Genomic DNA, 13,376 nt, shown 5'->3' with positions numbered 1-13,376 from the left:
TTTCACAGGCAAATCTTAGTTTTTCCTTGAAAAATAAATCCCATGAGATAGAAATTATTTTTTGTCATAATTAGAAATTTAATATATGCACAAGTGATATATTTCCATTCCTTCCCCAATCAAAAATATCAATGATCATTCATCAGAAGATACTTTTAAGGGACTGAAAAGAAGAGATAGAAATTTTTATTATGCATTATTAAAATCTTCCATTGTGCATGTGAGGAAGTTGAGGCTTGTTGGTGTTTAATGATTTGCTCAATCATCCAATGAGAGAGAGAGATGATTTGAGAAATAGAGAGGAAGGATGGAGGGAGGAAGGGAACCTAACTTCTCTGATTTTAATTAAATTCCATGGTAATTTTTACTAAGCCATTGGGGCCTGTTATAAACAAATGGTCCAACTTTTTCTTTCACCCAGGTGGGCTTAGGGCAAAATTGTTGTTTGGATGCACCAGCCTCAACCTCTGTTGCCTTCTGCCCTACCTCCCCCTCTTCCAATGTCCTTCCCCTTATGGATGCCTGCTCTTCAGAAGGACTCTGACTTTGGCATTTGCTTACTAATGGGAATCTGTACTCATCTAGGCAATAACATGCATCATCAATGGGAAAAAGTGCTCAAGGAACTTCACTGTCTGCCTATGTTAATGTTAAAGACCAGCGACACAAGAAATTGATCAAAGTTGAAGGTAAGTTGCTATCCAAATATTTTTCTAATACATTAAATATATGCAAGAGGTATTTATGAAGAATATATAATAGTGGTTAAAAGCTTGATCTCTGGAAGCAGACTGCCAGGGCTCATATTCCAATATCACCACTTAATGTTACCTAACAGTAAAGAAGTTACTTAACTTCTCTATGCCTCAGTTTCCTCCCCCCTGTGATGAGAATAAAAACAGTAACTCTATAATAGATTGTAGTATTTAATTAGTAAATAAATGTAAAATGCTTAGGACAGCATGTACTGGATAAATATTGACTATTTCTTGTTTGTTGGACATGACATAATAAAAAAAAAATGTTTTGAGTAGATTTGACACACAATTAGTTTTAGGTGCACAACACAGTGATTCAACTTCTCTAAAGCTTATGCTATGCTCACCACAAATGCAACTATCATCTGTCAGCATAAACATAATTACATTCCTTATGCTGTGCCTTTTGTTCCTGTGATTTACTCATTCCATAACTGGAAGCCTGTGTCTTCTATTCCCCTTCACCCATTTTGCCCCTCCTCCTAACCGCCATCTCCTGAAACCATTTTATTCCCTATTATTTACAGGTTTGATTCTGGGTTTTGTTTGTTTATTAATTTGTTCTTTTAGATCCCGATATGAGTGAAATCATATGGTATTTGTCTTTCTAAATCTGACTTATTTCACTTAGCATAATACACTCTAGGAACATCGATGTCATTGCAAATGGTAACGCATCTTTTTTTATGGCTGTGTAATGTATATGTCTATATATTATGTAATATATATGTATATGTCTATATATACACACATACACAATATATGCTATATACGCTATTATAAATGTCCACCTATATACATACATATATATACACACAAACATATATGCACATACCAACATATATACACACCATATTAATGAATAGATTTTTTGAGTGCCTATTATATCTTAGGCTCAGCAGGAAACTCTGAGGATATAGCGGTAAATTTTACAGACATTGTTTTTGCTTATTTTAAACCTATATTCTAGCAGAAATAGACAATTACACAAGAACTTACTTAATTAAAATTGAGAAAGGAGCTAGTAAGAAGTGTAGATTGTCCTAAGAATTTGCCACAGGGATAACAGGGGACCCAAAAATCTGAGGAGCGGGGATGTGACAGAGGGAGTTCAGGGTAGTTGTGCCTTGGAAGATTATGAGATTCAAAGGAGTAAGAATTGGGTACAGGGGCATCTGGGTGGCTCAGTCGGTTGCACGTCTGACTCTTGGGTTTCAGCTCAGGTTGTGATCTTGGGGTCTCGGGATTGAGCGCTCTGTACGTGAGGAGTCTGCTTCAGATTCTCTCCCTCTGTCCTTCCCCCAGCTCTGTCTCTCTCTCTCTCTCTCTCTCTCTCTCTCTCTCTCTCATTCAGTCATAAATAAATAAATATCTTAAAACAAAACAAAACAAACCCCCCTTGGGTACAAATAGGAAAGAACATTCTAGACAGGGATAACAGCAGGGTAAGCTTACTGAACTGAGAGCAGTACCTGGCAGGAACACAGAGAGAAAAAGAATAGTATGGGAAGTTTAGATCAGGTTGTACACCGCCAAGGAAGGCCATGGAGAGGACTTTGGACTTCATTCTGAAATCAATGGGAAACCTTTTTGGAGCTTTATCAAAGGAGTGGCCTAGCCAAATTTGCATTTTAAAAAGATCAGTCTACTTGCAATTTGAAGAATAAACTTGAAGGCAGGAAAGGAGGCCAGCTAAATTGTACTTAAAAACCCAGGGTCTGGAGGAAGACAAATAGGAGTTTGATTTCTGGCCCTGCCATTTGTTTTATTAGCAGTGTGAACCTGGACAAGTTACTTCATTTCTTTAAGCCTTAATTTCCTCATCCTTCCCACAGCTTTGTATATCTTTCCCACCAAGTTATATGTGGAGTAAATGAAATATCCACATCAAAACACGTAGCATAGTACCCAGCACCTAGTAAAGTATTCATGCCAGTTGCTAGTAGCATTATTATTTATTTTATTGCAGAAACCTATGCAGGAGCTGCTGTGCCTAGAGTTACAGAGCCATGGAGAAGGAGTCAGGTAAATAGGCTTGAGATGCTCACAAGCCAAAACCAGACAGCCTCTAGGAGGATGGTATTTGGCTGGTGACCAAAACTCCCAGTCACTTCGGCTTTACAGGTCCTGAATGTGATTTTTGTCAGTGTGATTTGACTTCGTTCTGTTTATATTAGTCCAATTCACAAGAAATTGAGAAGAGACCAAACAATTTAGAGAGAGTAATAATTTGGGGGAGTTTTTCATGTCATCTAGTCATTCCACATTCCTTGACATGGGAGACCAATGTCTATTCATAAGATTGCTTGGTAAGCACAAAATCAGTGCGGGGAGGTGGGGGGATGTGAATTGGATGATTATGTCACTTTCCTCAAGTCTGAAGTATTCAACTCTACTACTGAGGTAGACTGCAGTTTTTTCTACTCTCTCTGAAGTGCCCTTCCCAGCTTTATTCACCTGGCTAATTTTTACTTCTCTTTTAGGATTCAGTCCAGAAATATCACTTTACAAGTTTTTCTAAATATTTTGAGGTTGGATTAAGCTCCCTTCCCTTTATTTCCAACTGACCATATTTCATTTAAATTATTTCTCTTGGTTTATCACACCCACTCGATAACCTTCTTGAGAGAAGGGAACATATCTTTTTGCCTGATCTTTTATGCAGGACAGCATCTATCATCTAGTAAAAGCTCAAAAAATATTGTTTGCCCTGTTGACTTGCCCAACATACCAATAGATGAAATATCGATTAACCCAAAGGAATGGGGCCTCTGTTATTGAACAGTGTCAGAGAAACAATGTCAGGAATTGTTGTTCTTGGTATACTTTCTTTTTTATTAGTCATCAAACGAACCACCCTTTTTACTGATTTATTCCAAGTTACCACAATTAATGGGCTCTACATTTCTTTTGCATTCATATCTTGATTAGATGTCTAGGTTGGTTAAGTTTTTGTTTTTTGTTTTTTTAAAGTAGGCTCCAAGCCCAACATGGTGCTTGAACTCATGACTCTGAGATTAAGAGTCACATGTTCTACCAACTGAACCAGGTAGGTGTCCCTTGGCTGGCTAGTTTTAATATGGGGGACATCTAAGGAGACTTCTGCAAAATCACATAAAGAACTTGTTATTTGACTCTCACTGCAGAGCTGTGAGAGCTCCTTACTGAAGGTCTCTGCATCAAGCGATACTAGAATTCCAAATATTTTGACAACTGTCATAAGAAAGATACAAGTAAGTTTAGAGGCAGCACAGAAAGATCTTAAAGACATAGGAGAAAGGGAGATCAAGAGAGATTTGGCTGGGTAAAAAAAGAATGAATGGAATTTTGAGAGAGGAAAAAATGAGGTAAAGCAATGAACAGTATGAATAAAGGTTTAAAATTAGAAATGCACTACACCATTTTGTTCTGTATGGGGAGATCAAATACAACAGTCCTATTTGGTTAGAACATTGGGTTTTTAGTAAGGGAGCAGAGTGGAATAAATTTGTAAAAGTAGGGTGGTCAAGGCAATCTTGAAGAACTTTTTATGCTAGACTAAGGTATCTGACTTTACTTGTCAGGGAATGAAGAGTTATTGAAAATTGTTCAACAGAAGAATGGCACACACAAAGTAGTTTATAAATATCTTAATACTATTTTACAGTTGTGCAATGCTGTGCAGTTATAGATTCCTTTCATATGTATACTCTCTTTCAATCTTCACCACAGCTTATGAGAGATGCATTATTCTCTCTATTTTATAGAGGAAGAGACTGATATCTAGGGAGATTTAGTGTCTCACTCCAAATCCAGAATGCAGAACCTAGAGACTTGAATCTAGGCTTTCTGACTCTAAGTTCAGTGTTCTTGTTATTACAAGGATGCCTATATGAAAATGAATTATTGATCTGATAGCAGTAAATTGTAAGGGCTATAGGATAGAATAAAGAATAAGCACTTGATAAATTATTAATATCAGGAAAAGTTAGGACTTAAGAAGAAATGGGGTCCCAAACTAGGGTGTTATCAGAGGGAGTGGAAGGGTTATTTATACCTTAACCCTGTTTTTGGCTGGAGTATGAAGGTTGTCAAAGGAATTTCAAGAATAGGGAGTAGAAGAGTAGAAGCAAAGGTTTTTGCCATTAGGAGTAAATATGGTAGGTGGAGAATGAAAGAGGGCTAGAAATTTTCCTGGCTCTCAGGACGTTATTAGCCAAATCTCTTCCAGCTATCTATAGGAAAGCTCCATTCACCTGGTGCTCTCCTGGGTGATTTCTCACCCAGGACTTGGGGAACTTCACCGAGTGAGGATGTATTGCATTTGACAGTCAAGTGTTGTAGAGAGCAGAAAGACTCCATATAGTCTTTCTAGTTGACAAAGCACTTTCAATTTTGCTCATTTTTTTTTCACAAACAAAGCCATGAAAGTCATCTCCATATTTACAAATGAAATCATTGAGGCTCATCAAGGCAAAGGGACTTGCTTTAGAATCTGGAATTTCTGTCTTGTCCAACATGGAAGTTACTAGCCATGTGGGGCTGCTGAGCACTAACACTTGGCTGGTCCGATGTGATATGATGTGACTAGTCAGTGTGCATGGGTAATATACACACTGGATTACACGGACTTCGGGTGAAAAAAAATGATGCAAAATAGCTCAGTAAATTTTCATATTTGGTTATATGTAGAAATTACAATATTGTAGATCTTATTAAGTAAAGAACATTATTAAAGCTAATTGCATCTTTCTTTTTATGCGTTCAGTAGAAAATTTAAACCTATCTATGTGACTTGCGCTATATTTCTGTTGGACAGCACTGTTACAGATCACAGCCTATAGCTAGGACTTGAACACACCAACATTCATAACCCCACAGATGCTTGTCTTAAGAGAGGTAGTAATAATGATTATAGTTAACATTCATTGAGTACCAGCTGCATTTTCTAAGCACTTTACATTCATGAACTGATTTTATCTTCATCAAAATTTCATGACCTGAGTCTTATTTTATATGTAATAGATCATTTTATTTTACAGATGAGAAACACACTACACACTACACTACAGCAATTCAGCAACTTTCCCAGGGTCACAGATTTAGTAGAGTCCAAATTCAAACTTAGGCAGTCTACCTCCAGTGCCATTAGGAATGCCTCTGTGACTGCCTCTGTTTGCTAAATTCCTGGGAGACATTGGGATGGGCTTCATTTTATTTTAATCTGAGAGACTTTGTATATTATCTCATTTAATTTTTGCAATAACCCCATTAAGTAGTTATTATTCCCATTTTATAGGTGAGCAAGCTGAGGCCTTAGGGTTTACACAGTCTGCCCAAAGTTATACTGGATCCATGATGGAACTCAGTTTCTAATCCAGCCTCAATCTAACGTTGCTACTTGACCATGATTCGGGTCTCCTGGGGGTGATCCCCAGGCTAAACCTTGAAGTACTGACACAGTCTCTCTCCAGGGTAGCCATTGGCAGTTTATGCCTTTTAGAATTGGTCCAGATGACCCCCATTCTTAGCCAAGTTTGGTAATAACCACCCTATCTGAGTCTCATTTGCAGTAATTTTTTTTTCCCTATAAGTTCTTCCACCTCAAACTCTCCTGGGATCTGATGAGAAACATTTTTTTTAAAAAGTGGAGGAAGGAAGGGAGGGAGAGAGGGGGAAAGAAGGCAAAGAAAAGCAAAGAAAGAGAAAGAGACCAAACAAAACCAAAGGAAACTAAACGAAACACATAAAAACAGTATTCCCCTCAGGCAGTCACCAGTAGAGGTGACTGTTGATTTCAGCAGGGTCCCTGCTTCTTCCAAATCTCATCATCATCTACCCCCAGATGCGGGCCCAGTGATTTAATTAAACAGAGATAATCACAGATTTCAGAGATAAAACAGCTGGTCCTCTTGATGACACTCTTAGAAGCATCTAAGCAGCCCAGGGCTGTGTCTGAAATGAGACAGGTGGGAATGTGGAGAGTGCAGGTGTGGTGGGGGTGGGAGGAAGAAACAGAGACCGAGTCTTGCAGGCTCTCCAGGTGATTTATGGAGTTCTGGATGTGAAGGAAGGCACAGAATGAATAAACTCAAGCAGTTCCATTGAGGATGGGGTCTGTGCATGGTGTGTGTGGGAAGAAAGATGAATAGCATGATTTTTGCAGCCTTGTTTGCAGGTAGACGAGCTGTTGTTTTCTGTGACAGGTTCAGAACTTCCAACTAGCGTGCCTCAAAATACAAAATCAGGTCGCAGGTTTCATGGCAACCCAACTTGACACAGCAGCAAACAAAAACGGAGAATATAGAAGAAGTCAACCCCGTATGGCACTGGCAGCTCGGCTTCCTTTGGCCAGTTTCTCCTGATTTAGCAGTACTTCCGCTCTTGCCCTAATTTCCCCTGGTTTGTGAACTACGTCACTTCACTGAACTCAACTCCAGACTGCAGAAAAACAAAATTTTGTATTTCAGCAATGGTTTTCTTGGCATCTCTACCGAAGAGTCTCACTTAATTCTAACGTTCCCTTTCTATCTTTGAAGGATGGTAGCTATAAGCTGGACTTACTCTCTCTGCTTCTCCCTTTCCAACGCAGTGTCTAGTACAGTATAATGCAGTGTCTGTTAAACGGTGATTAAAGATTTCAGTGTTTGGTTTAAACCAATATTTACCAGTGAAATCCCGCCAACATAAATGTGCAGGCGAGGTAAAAAATATTGGCTTAAATCAATCTCCCCCCTGAACACACACATACAGACAAGGACTGTAAATGTTTTATGTGTCACTTCTGACATTCTGGTCTCTTTTCTCTAGCTTCACCCGTGTATCCATTTAACGCAGATTCAGAGCAGCATAACCTAGATAATAGGTTCCGATAGTGATTTTTTTTAAAAGTTGCTTTTCTAGCCAAGGTTTGTTGTTGTTTAATTTGTTTTGTTTTGTTTTGTTTTTGGTATGGTGGTTCTTCTGGCACTTACCACCCATCACTGTGTCATCTCGTTTAAAAAGTTATCTTGAATTATGAGACTTCGTATTATTCGAAATAAGAGCAAACGAGGGAATGATGATCTTTTCAAACGTAGCTTACACTACCCAAGCTTACTGTGGAACCATACAACAGGCATTTTGAGATTAAGTCAGTCTAGTTGAGGGATTACTTTAATTTAGCTAACATTTACTGAATCAAACTTACTGACTGATTGAATTTACTGAATGAATGAATGACTGCTACACTTTGAATGAATTTCAAATCGTTGTAGCTTGGATTAGAAGTTACTTTTCTGAAACTGAATAACCCAGGCAGCCAGCAGACAGAAGGCCCCAGCTGGCACCTGGTGGCCTCAGGAGAACTGGGGAGGGTGGAGCGCGAGGGAGTTTTACATGGCCAAGGCTCAGGACCAAGCCCTCGGTGAAAACTTTGAATTGCAGTTCCCATACCACACTTCCTCTTAGGGAGGGAGGGCCGGGTCTGAGATGAGGAAGGCGGAATGACTCATCTACAAAAAAGGCCACTGAAATTTACTAATGGCAAACCCTGAACAGTACCTGGCACACAACAGGCACTTAATAAAGACTAGCCTTATATACAGGCAAAATCAAATGCAATAACCACCATCACATGGGGGCAGTTGAGGGTGGAATGTTCCAGTCAGGATATAGGGGCAAGAGCAATCCTATGTCTAGTAGTGATAAAAATCCCTTTGGTTTTTAACTCCAGATGCTCACGAGCCTGCACGCCAAAAACCGAAGGACCATGGGAAGGACAGATAAGACAGATGTTGTTAATGATAGCAGTAATCAATTGAGAATCGGCCTGAAGAGAATATTCTAATCTTCCAAAGAACATTATGAAGTAGATTGCATTGTCATTAATGTATAGAAGACAGAACAGGCCAGAAAGGAGATGGGAAATGAGGCTGGAAAGGTGGCCTGGGCATATGGACTTAATGGCGGGCCCCAGTGGGGAATACACAGAAGTACAAGACATAGTCATTGCCATCCTCAGGGTATGTGTGGGAGGGGAGCAGGGAGACACAGACACATCAAGGGCACACCATGGGCTGGGGATTGGACCAGTGGAGAAGAACTGGGAGTGGCAAAGGTGGGCTGTGCTATGAACAGAACAGTGGTTAATAAATATTGGTGGCAGTGCACTGAACTTCATTAAGAGCCAGGTAAAGGTCATCATAGAAGAAAAGAAATGGGGTCCATGCTGAAATGCAAAGCAATGGGGAGACGTGTCTTACTGAGAAGGCGGGTATTGAAGAAAAATGGTTCGAGAGTCAGAGTGGGTCTAATTATGAAGCAAAGCCGAGGAGTCTGGACTCCTGAAGATTCTTGAGCAGAGGAGACATATGAGGAAAGTGGGGATTTAGGACAATTAGGCCAACAATTAGGCCAACCAATCAGATGGTTCTCAATGGGACGAAGTTCAAGTTAGGGACCCCAGGAAGACCCTAGGACAGGGATTTAAGTTTAAAACAATGCAAGCTAGAATAGAAGGTGACAACAGGAGGGAAGAAAAGAGTTAAATTCTAAGTAATGCCTGGAAGAAAACAGATGTATCTTCATAAGAGATGGTATATAGGAGACTAGGGAGAAGAAGGTGTCCGAAATGGTCACCAAGGTTTCTCATCTTATAATGAGACATTAAGAACAGAACCATGAACAAATGTGAGGGATTTGGGGGAGGGAGAAACATTAAGACCACACTGAGTTTGGTGTGATTCCCATATGGCTACCAGGATTTGGGATGGGTCTCTAGTGAATGGTCAGAGCTTCAGGTATGGATTACGACAAGGATTACAGGTTAGGGACTGTGAGAACATACTACCTGGACATGGCTCTTGAGGGCATGTATCTATCTTCTAATTGGTTCCTGGAGAAAGGTTAATATCAAATTCATAATTCCCCCAGATTATCTCACCAACTCCTTATTTTCCTCCACTCCCTCCTACCCATTTCCTTAGTACCCAGTTGCCACACAGTCAAAGCAATGCCACGTGTGATACACGTCTTGGGTGATTTCCAGCTCTGCAGGACACAAACTTAAGGCAGGGGATTTCTTTATCCCTAGCATCAGCAAGGAACTAGGCCAAATTTTCCATAGTGGAGAGAACCCTTATAGCTGGAAGGATCTTAGAGATCCAGCTCCATGGTTCATAGGCAAAGAGACAAAGGCTAGGAGAAGAGAACTGACATCTCCGAGATCATCCAGTCTCCATGTAACATTGGAGACCAATTCTGAATTTTTATAGAATGTGTTGTTATTGCCACTATATTGTGCCTCACCTCTGACTAGCAATATTTAAAGTACTATTCAATTAGACCAATATTTATTGGATACATAATACATCAGCCTCTATGCTAGGCACGGGGACTACCAAGAAGGATAAATAGAGCAGTCATTGCCACCAAGGCACTAATAGTCTCCAAACACTATTTTGAGAATAGGTGTAATTACTTCTCCTTGGGTAGGGGTATTGAGGAAGGCTTCTTGGAGGTAATTATGCCTTGAGAGGGTTTTAAAGGATGAATAGGAGCTTGCCTGGCAGGAGATAGAAAAAGAAGGTAAATGCATTCTAAGCAAAGGGATCAGTATGTATCAAAGCCAAGAGACAACATGGAATAGTGCTTGGAATTACCCTAAGGGTTCAGTAGTTTTGTGGCACTGAGGGGAAGAAGAACAGGAGAGGCAGGCTAGGGGAGGTAGGTACAGGAGTGGAAAACAGGAAGAAGATATCCAGAAGTTCCCTGAGTGATGTTCTATAGAGGTATAGTCAAATCAGAGATAGATGCGGTGCTACAGAGAAAAGTCAGTAAACTTTTAAAAAGGCCAGAGAGCAATCCTTTTAGGTCCCTAGGCCATCTGGTCTCCATGGCGAATATTCAAGCTGCCCTTTAAGCATGAATGCAGCCACAGACAATGCATAAATAAATGCACGTGGCTGGGTTCCAATGAATGGATAAAGAAGATGTGGTATATATACACAATGGAATACTATGCAGCCATCAAAAGAAATGAAATCTTGCCATTTGCGACAACATGGATGGAACTAGAACGTATCATGCTTAGTGAAATAAGTCAAGCAGAGAAAGACAAGTATCATATGATCTCCCTGATATGAGGAAGTGGTGATGCAACATGGGGGCTTAAGTGTGTAGGAGAAGAATCAATGAAACAAGATGGGATTGGGAGGGAAACAAACCATAAGTGACTCTTAATCTTACAAAACAAACTGAGGGTTGCTGGGGGGAGGGGGGTTGGGAGAAGGAGGGGTGGGGTTATGGACATTGGGGAGGGTATGTGCTTTGGTGAGTGCTGTGAAGTGTGTAAACCTGGCGATTCACAGACCTGTACCCCTGGGGATATAAATACATGTTTATAAAAAATAAAAAATTTTAAAAAAAAACAACAACTTTATTTACAAAAACAAGTGGCTGGCCATGGGCCATATTTGCCAAACACTGCTACACAGACATCCTGAGATCTTGACGTCACTCTCAATACTTGTGGTAGACAGAACAATGGCCTCTCAAAGACGGGTTCCTGATAACCCTTGCAACCTGTGAATATGTTATCTCCTGTGGCAAAGGAGAATTAAGGTAGCAGAGAATTAAGGTTGCTTATGAGCTAATATCAAAATAAGGAGATTGCTCTGGATTATCCCCAGAGACCCAGTGTATAAAGGTCTTTGTGGAAGAGGGAAGCAGGTGTGTCAGTGTTAGAGTGATGGAATGTGAGAAAGTCAACCAGCCATTGCTGGCTTTGAATATGGAATAGGGCCAAGAGCCAAGGAATGTAGGCAGCCTCTGGAAGCTGGAAAAAGGCAAGAAAATGGATTTTCCTCTAGAACCTCCAGAAAGGAACAGCCTTGCCAAAACCTTGATTTGTATTGTTTTAAGCCATGAAGTTTGTGTAATTTGTTAAAACAGCAATAGAAGACATTCTGACTGAAAAAAAAAAAAAACAACAGCAATAGAAGACTAATACAATACCCACGTGATCTAAACCTTCTAAACACTGTGGAGAAAGCCGAGCCTCCAGAGTTAAGAATGCAGGCTTAACATCCATTTAAGCGCTTCATTTAGATGAAAAAGGTAAGTTAAAAAAGTCTGCATTTGGATGTGGGGAAATTAGGCAATGCTTTCAGGGAGTGTCTATAATAAGGAGCTGCTTTCACATGGAAAAGGCTTTATGGCTCCCTGATGGAGTATAAAAGGCACTGAAACAAAATTTCTCTTTATTTGTGTTTCTCCAGAGACTCTCAGTCCTACACACTTGGGGATTTATACCTAAGGAAAGAGATGGTCTGGGCATGGGAGGGGGGAGATGAAAGTCCCAGAGCAGGTCCCCATCTGCGGCGCTCAGAGTGGGGAAGTGAGCTGCCAGAAATCAGCCCCCTGACTTTCTATTCCGCTGGCATCAGGCCACCCTCTGCCCGGCTGCTGTGCCACTGTACCATTTACGTCACGGGGAATACAGCTTGCTGCTTTAAAATGTGTGTTATGAGGGAAATGAGAACATGACGCTGGTGACATTTCACAAAGGAGGCAGCATTCCAAAGACGAGCTCGGACAAGCCGGGCATGCATGTGCTGTTAGGGGTCACCTCAGAAACCACAGCCGCTGGGCACTCACTGAGGTAGGTCGATCGAGGTCAAGGGCCCCTGCCCAAAAGATCTCTTGGACTACCTTTCATGGCGGGGGGCGGAAGTCATGGGTCCTGACCTCCCTTCCATGCTGTAAACATCTTGAAGGCGGAGACCTCCTTGCAGCCCCGCTGACACAGTGCCTTCTACTCCGTATTCAGGCATCACCGCACAGTGGCTAACTAATTATTAGGTAAAATCAACAGGACAAAGAAGGCAGCTCTTGTCATAACAATGTGATACTCGTAACAAATTCAGAAAGTCCATTTCAATTTATAAAACATTCCCACGTATAGTCTCAAATTACCCTCCTAAGGATGCTGTGAAGCGAGTATTAGGAGACCCGTTTCGCTGATAAAGAGAATGAGTTTCACACACCTCGAGTGGCTAGTTCAACACTCCACTGCTAGCAACTGCGAAGTAGGGCCTGAAGCCAGGTCTTTGGTTTCTTCGGTTGGAGCTCAGCCGCATCCCACAAGGGTTCCTCCCTCCCTCCTCCCTTCCCTTTTCTTTCCTCCTCCCTTCTGGAAACACTGAGTATCCATCATGTACCAAACAACACTGTCCAGGGCCCCACAGAAACAAAACCAACCAAGACAAGGTTCTGGACCTGAAGAAGGTCATAATTAAGCAAGGGAGGCAGACACATGACTGTGTGAATGGAGATACAATGAAGGAACTGACAGAGCTCTACGCGCCAGGCCCTGTTCTAAGGGCTTCACACCCTGCTAACGTGAACACCTTATGAGGCACGCATCATCTTCCCCGTTTTATGGATAAGGAAACGTAGATTTACAGTCACTGAGCATCTTGTAAGTTGCAGACATGATCTTTATTCTCTGCTGATTCCAGATCTCACGCTCAGCCTCTCTTCTGTGCTATGTCAACAGAAGCCCTGGCACAGGGCTCTGCACTGTGGCAGTGGGAGAGCCGGAGAAACATGGACGGGCTGCCCGGCAGAATTAGAGAAGGAAGCTTTCCATCAGAAGTG

The 13,376-nt window shown here is 41.1% G+C and overlaps 1 protein-coding gene across 7 annotated transcripts in view; it reads right to left on the bottom strand.

Moving 5' to 3' along the window:
• Positions 1-13,376, bottom strand: part of PDE4B (phosphodiesterase 4B) — a 573,081-nt gene that overhangs the window by 50,842 nt on the left and 508,863 nt on the right. The gene's annotated exons all lie outside the window — the stretch shown is intronic.

Source organism: Mustela nivalis (genome assembly GCF_964662115.1).
Source record: "Mustela nivalis genome assembly, chromosome: 10".
In the NCBI taxonomy this organism is placed as follows: Eukaryota; Metazoa; Chordata; class Mammalia; order Carnivora; family Mustelidae; genus Mustela; species Mustela nivalis.
Note: the sequence above shows the minus strand (reverse complement) of the source record. Positions and strands in the feature narration are given on the sequence as shown.